Here is a 7497-nt window from a genome sequence, read left to right as displayed (position 1 = left end):
CGCTGCTCAGCTTTCTAGATAGAACAGTCCTTTTTTAGGTGACCGGTCTTCTTACAGCAAAAACAGGCTCTGCTTTCTTTGTTGTGCTTTATACCTTTGTACATCTTAAGAGCTTTGTCATCATGGTGCATATTTTCTTTCCTTCTGTCATATATATTCATTGATTAATTTCCCTTTGACATATTCCAGTTGCAGCTCCTGCTCTGGTCTGGTTTCTAAAGCATTAATGAGAGCAGTATATGTCTCTGGAAGGCTGCAGAGGAGCAGGGCAACAGTTCTATTATCTTTGATGTCCTCTCGGATGGCTCTATAATTTCTATCATAGCATTCACGTAGTCACACATTTGCTGGCCTTCTTGTAGTCTCATCTTGTACAACTTTCTTAGCAAAAACAGTTTGCTGTTTAGATTCGAACGCTCATGCAGTTTTTGTAATGAAGTCCATGTACCTGTGGCCGTTTCCTCTGTTCTTATGTGGACAAGCTGGGCACCTTCCACTAGTAAGCTGATAATTGCTTTTGCTTGTGTAGCACCCTGATGTTGCTCTGTTGCTCTTAAATTTATTTGCCAAGTGATTGCTGCCTTGGCCAATTGCTAGGAGGTCAACTGACTTACCCTCCTAATTCTGGAATAGCTGCACTTCTTTCTTCTGTCGCTAGGTGTTTGAGTACCTGGTGGCATTAGATAAGACAAGGGCATTGCAAGGACAGATTAGGACTTTATGGGTTATCTCTGCCAATGGGCAGGAATTTTCTTGAGTCCTTTGGCCTGCTGGGAGAGCCTATTTATTTGGGTGGAGTCAGGTGATAGGGGTTCTGTGCCACCTGGACAGCTGTCTGGGTGAACGTGTGTTGTACTGCCCTGGACTTGCTAGGCCAGAGACCTGAGGCCTATCCCGGGGGAATCTGGCTACTAGGCTGTCTCAGGGCCTATCCAGAAGCAAGAGAGCAGCGTAGGGTTGGGACTGCGGGCTTGCCGTCCAACCGGAAGTGGTCGGAGGTAGAGGCAGGCTCAATGTGTTCATCCTAAACAACAATCACATCTTTCTCAAAACGGAAAAATGAAGTTGTGAACACACAATCTTTGGCAACCAAACAGACGGCAAATGCTGATCGCGCACGTCACTTATTATTATTATTATTCACGATTTATATAGTGCCAACAGTTTACGCAGCGCTTTACAATGTAGAGGGGGGACTTATCACGTTCTTCACAGCCTTCCACATCTGGGCACCCCTTTCCTCACTCTCAAGGCGACCCTTTCATTGTTCCTGGTATGGCCTCAGCAACCATTCCCTTATCTAACTTACCCTCTGAAACCAAGGTAATTGCACCCAATACTAGCACATCATCGGGGGACTTATGTCCAGCACCCATTTTCACACCCACTCCTACCGTGGATCCCAGAAAGGTGTTCAATGTGGAGGGAGCCATATCCAAGCAGAATCTAAACAAACAAAACTTGAAGTAATTAATTTGTCCTCTTATGACCTGACTGAGGTTCAAGTTCAGCCTAGGTCTTACATTCTGTCCCGAGCAGGGGGTAGACCACTCTGAACTCATTAAGGATGTCCACCTCTTTGCTCACAGACTTATGTATAAAGTACTCTATGACAAAAATTCCACAAATACCACACGGAGTTCCTTGTATAATCTGCTGTGGAAAGAATTTTCTTTTCAGGAATCGGATCTAAAAGCACTTGAGGACTTGATGGAGCTCTGGGAGGAGGGCAATACTGGAGATGACCCCCTGCCTCCCCAGCCCATACCCAATTCATTGGGAGCGGCTGGGGTGGGCATTGGGGTCGTCGATCTTTCCACCTCCTCAGAGTTTCAAACCTAAATCTAGAAATGTTCCCCTTTTGCAGGGCAACCCTAATATTTGGGCCTTTACCCAACAAGTGGTCAAAGAAATAGAACAAACCAACTGGAGATTTGGTAAACCCTCCAAACTCTCCCATGTACAATTGGAAGCTTTATCTTCCCAGAGAGAAAACCACCGACTCATAATAAAACCATCTGATAAAGGTAGTTATGGACCTTGAGCAATATGAATCCACGGTGTTGAAAATCCTACAGATAAAAGAATGGTACATACGAGTTTCCCCTTCCTTTGTCGAGGCCACTAGGGTCAAGTATAAAAATTTCATAGGGCGAGCCTTCAGTAGGGGCATTATTGATAAATCTACTTTGGAGTTCTTGGATATCGCTAATCCAAGGACCCCCACTCTATATGCCCTACCCAAGACTCACAAAAATCTTTAACAAACCCCAGGTAGGCCAATCATTTCGGGCAATGGCTGCCTAACTGAGGCAGCCAGCCAATTGGTTGACAATTACCTACGCCCACATGTATTATCTTTACCATTCTATGTACAAGACACTATCGATCTTTTAAAGACCTTGGATAGTGTTTTTGTGTTGTCTCATTCCTGGTTGGTTGCTGTCGATGTGGGTGCCCTCTACAACTCCATCCCCCATGAACGGGGTATTGGGGTGGTAGAAGGCTTCATCTCCCAGAGGAACACAACTGCAGAGCCATACAATCAATTTGCCTTTGATCTACTCAGTTTTCTTCTGACCCATAATTTGTTTATGTTTCGAGACTCCCACTACCTCCAGGTGCAGGGGGTCGCTATGGGGACCAAATGTGCCCCCTCCCATGCAAACCTGTACCTGGGGGGGTGGGAGCATTTCCTTTACATGAATCAATACACAACTGTATTGATGAGATCCTGATTTGGAAAAGATATATTGATGATTTCGTAAATCTTATGGACAGGCACAAGGGAGAAACTAGATATATTTCTAGGGCTTCTTGGACATAATGATTATAATCTGAAATTTACCTTGAACTGCCATCAGCAAGTCATTGACTTCCTTGATAAAAGCATTTTCATTAATGACAATCAAAGCTTAGGCTCTACCCAATTCAGAAAGAAATCATCTGGAAATACTCTCCTCCATGCAATCAGTTCACACCCTGCTTAATTAGTACACAGTATTCTGTATAGCCAGTATTTACGGGTCAGAAGGAATTGCACTAGACAAGATGATTTTGAGAGGGAAGCCAAAGCCCTTCACTCACGCCACTTGGATAGAGGCTATACCAGGTCCTGTCTCGAGAAGGGATATCATCGTGCTAAATCATTGAATCGGGATGGTTTAATCCATGCCAAAAATAAAAAAAACTCAATCCACGGCTACTACGAGATTAATCACTAACTATTCAGGACAACAGAGGCGGCACTAGGCTTTGTGAGGCCTTAGGCAAATTTTAGACATGAGGCCCCACTCACGCCCATAATGGGAAAAATAGATTAGGCGATAATATACTGTGTGTGTGTATGTATATATATATATATATATATATATATGTATATATATATATTACAAGCATACAACTATAGAGAAAATTTGTGGAGCTGCTACTAGCAATGTGTTATAACATAAGTTATAACAGTCAAAAACTATATTTCTCCATTTTCATGAAGGTCAGGCTAATATAACCCAGCACAGAGTTCCCCCTTACATCAGAGTCTGCAGGATTACCCCTTACAGTGCAAGGGGAACTTTGATGTAAAGGGGAGTGCTGCCAATCATGATGTAAAGGGGAGTGCTGCCGATCATGATGTAAGGGGGAATGCTGAAGATTTTGATGTAAAAGGGAACTCTAATGTAAGAGGGGGCTCTGGTGACCAGAGATCACCTTATATCAGATTGCACAGCATTCCCCTCTACATCAGAATTCCCCTTTATATCAGGGTCTATTGAGTTTCAACATTTAAAACGGGAACTCTAATGTCAGAGATGGCCAGAACTGTGCAGCCATGATACAAGAGGTGGTCAGAAACTGTGTGACCATGATACAAAAGAGATGGTCAGAGACTGTGCGGACATGATACAAGAGATGGTAAGAGACTGTGCAGACATGATACAAGAGATGGTCAGAGACTGTGCGGATATGATACAAGGGATGGTCAGAGACTGTGTGGACATGACAACTCCTGCCATGTAAAATGGTGCTGGCTTTGGGAGAAGGCTAGGATGGTGTTAGAGCCTGAGACTGGCTGCAGCTGATGAGATGTTCTCAGTGTGAGGGGGGTTTCAGCTGGTTGGAACCTCCATGGCTTTACCCCAGTGTGTGCCAGCCTCCTCACCCTGCCCACCTGGGGACACCCAGGGCTGTCTTTCATATTGACTGAACCCTGGGCAAACATTTTCTTGGCTCCCCCACCCCTAGCAATTGCGCTCCCCACCCCAACATCCCAAAAAACAAACAAGCACATAGACTTATCCCAAAAAACTTTAATAATGCAAACATAAAGATCTGGTTCACACTCACTGATTGCGCCAGGCTTACTGATTGGTTGCTAGAGGTTACTGCACAATATTCTAAATAAGTATGGAAGCTGCGCTTAGGACAAACGTATAGGTGTGCAGCCCCCCTAAAGGAGTTTCCCTAAGGATCCTCCACAGAGTAATTGGATATGAGTTGAAAGGGGTGTGGCGCTCCCTACGGGGTTAATGGGATAGTGTATGGAAGGGGAAAGGGGTTGTCTGTTGGGTTATATTATGTCCAAAGGTGATATCCCCCAATCATAATCCTAGTAGAGGTACAAAAATTATATATGTATACACACAGCAAAAGTAATTAAACAAGAGGCGATCTTCAGTGATTGTGTGCAAATACAAAAGACCTTATATGTAAAGGATGTGTGCTGAGACCCCTATATCTGTGATAGGTCTGCACCATACATCGCCACAAGTGAAATAATTATCCAAACCATAAACGTAAAAAACTTAATGTGTGCTCTACCTATCCAGTGCAGATAATACTAAGCATATAGTGTACTCTGCCTAAAACAGTGCAAAATGTTATCACATAAGTGATCAAAGTCCAGTGAGCAAGTGGTTGCACCTCACCCTAAATGGTGCAAATATAAATCAATTAGTAATAGTCATCGTCCTTAAAGTGGAAAAACTCTTCAAACACAGTGTTTCAGGGAATTTTCTTAGCAGGAGAAAACCGTGACTAGAGTGCTCTCAGGTGGTTTCTGTGACTTTTGTGCTCCCCCTTTTGGGTCCCCACTCACCGGATCCAACAACCCCAGGGGGGCAAACAGCATAGAGTATCTCGATCACGATCTGCTCTCCTCCACGATCATATAGGGCATTCAAGATGGTTTCCGTACGGTTGGTTTAAGGTATTCCCAATGGCTCCCTGGATCCTCCAACCCCAAAAAGACAAGCTGCATGGGGTATCACGGTCACGATCTCCTCTCCACCACAATCCTACAGAGCATCCAGGGTGATTTCCGTAATGTTGAATTAAATTATTCCCAAGGGCTCCTTGAAAAATCTCCTTTCCCTTTCATAAGGAGATTTTTCAAGGAGCCATTGGGAATAATTTAATTCAACATTACCCAATTAGCCTAATTAGAGAGCTGCTTCTGCAGGGCAACATTCTAAGATTCGCTATAATATGCAGAGATATTGCCATTTACTTACTGTGGATGAGGTGGTGTCCAAATATATTAATCTCTATCCCGAAATTACATATCGCAGGTCTCATTCTTTAAAAGACCAACTGGTACATAGTCATCATATCAGTAAAACCCAGTGGAAGAGTAACAAAATGGACAGTGCCCCATACGGTAGATGTAACTATTGTACATTTGTCACCAATGCTTGTCAGATTGTATTACCCAAGCCTCGATTTTTTGTTAACTGTCAGACCATCGGTATTATTTATATTATGCAATGTGACTGTGACGCCTCCTATGTAGGAAAGACCAAGAGACACATTTCTTCCATCGAGTCAGGGACCATGTGTCCCTGATTGGTAAGAAGAGGATGGAAACCCACATCAGCAAACACAGTGGACTACACTATGGATTCGACTTATCAAAAGTCAATTTTTTTGCTCTTGATCACATCCCTCCACACACGAGAGATGGGAACAGAGACAAAAAGTTATTACAAATTGAGGCCAAATGGATTTATCAGCTGTCAGCTACTAAATATGCAAGCTTAAATGAAGCTAATAGCTTCAAGCCATTTTTTTACTTGCTCATTATAAATCATGTTTTGTCTGTGATATCTCCCCCTCTGTCCAAATATATTAATCTCTATCCCGAAATTACATATCGCAGGTCTCAAAAGACCAACTGGTACATAGTCATCATATCAGTAAAACCCAGTGGAAGAGTAACAAAATGTTAATGTCAAGTATCTTCTGGCTTTACTTGTTACCGTTCTCCTCTAAGTTGCCATTGCTTGTTATACATATCTATTATTTTTGTTTAAATATATTTATTGCTAGTCTGCCTGGGTCTCTCACTGAGGGATAATAATGTATTGGTTCTTAGCTATCATTACATAAAGGTGTGCTCCTTTCTTTCCTTTATGATTTGCAGTCACTAAGGGAGCATTCTGTCCGCATATCTGGGTTTTGTACGGACACATGGGGTGTCCCCGCTCATGGGTAGGCTTCTGTTGTACCATGGGCGGTCCTGTCCCACAATGTGGGCACCATTTTGTCGGGGTCCACCCTCCTCTCCCCTTCTCCCTATGAGTCTTGGGTGAGATAGACCTCTTCTCTCCCACTTTTGTCCCCGTCAACATTCTGGGACCAAGTGGGTTAACCCATCTTCTAGGTGTCCTCCTTGAGGCCCTTTGCCTTAGTTTTGATTGTGAGTGTTGTTGGTGTGCCCTGGTCAGGTTATGCTGGACTGGAGCTAGCCAGTATACCTCTCTCTCAAACTATTCCATCTAGTGCCTGGATATGAGATTCAGCCGCGTTCAAAGGATATCTGCTGTTCTGATGAATTTTCCAAGATGGCGGCGGGAGACTCTGCCTGCGTCTGACGTCACAATGATGCGGCATTTGCGCATGCGCAATGGTCCCTTTCCTGTCCGCGATCCATCGGTGACATCAGACGCTGGCTGATCAGAGTGAGCCCTCTTAAACAATTCGCCACAGCTCCTGTTGATAGCAGGAGGGATGATGTCATTATTTCCTTGGTGGGCTGCCTAGTAAGTCACTATGAAGTCCTCTCCTATTTGGAGATTTATTCTATAGTCTTGTATTTGACTGAGTCTCTCTCCAATGAGGCTGGAAGTTTGTCTTTTACTTTTACACCTTATATGCATTACTCTGTTTGTAGATTGGTTTTTCAAGCTCTGTGGGAGTTCAAATGCACTCTGGCTTCACTGTCTGGAAGTTTCTGTCTTCTCCAGATTTGGTAGCTATATGCTGGTAACTTCTTTTCCTTATCACCTATCTGTGATATGATGTTAAATTCTGCATTTTGGGCATATCTGCAGCTATTGATATAAGGTAACCCACTATTTATCCCCCTTTCCTATCCTGTGCCCTCTCCTCCCCTTCCTATCCTTCTTTCTCCCCCTCCTTATTCCTTCCTTTCCTTCTCCCCCCCCCCCTTACCTCCCCCTGTTCCACACCCTCTTCATCCCCCCTTCTTTTTCCTTCCCC

The sequence above is a fragment of the Aquarana catesbeiana genome, linkage group LG03, assembly GCF_042186555.1.
Source record: "Aquarana catesbeiana isolate 2022-GZ linkage group LG03, ASM4218655v1, whole genome shotgun sequence".
Lineage (NCBI taxonomy): Eukaryota > Metazoa > Chordata > Amphibia > Anura > Ranidae > Aquarana > Aquarana catesbeiana.
Note: the sequence above shows the minus strand (reverse complement) of the source record.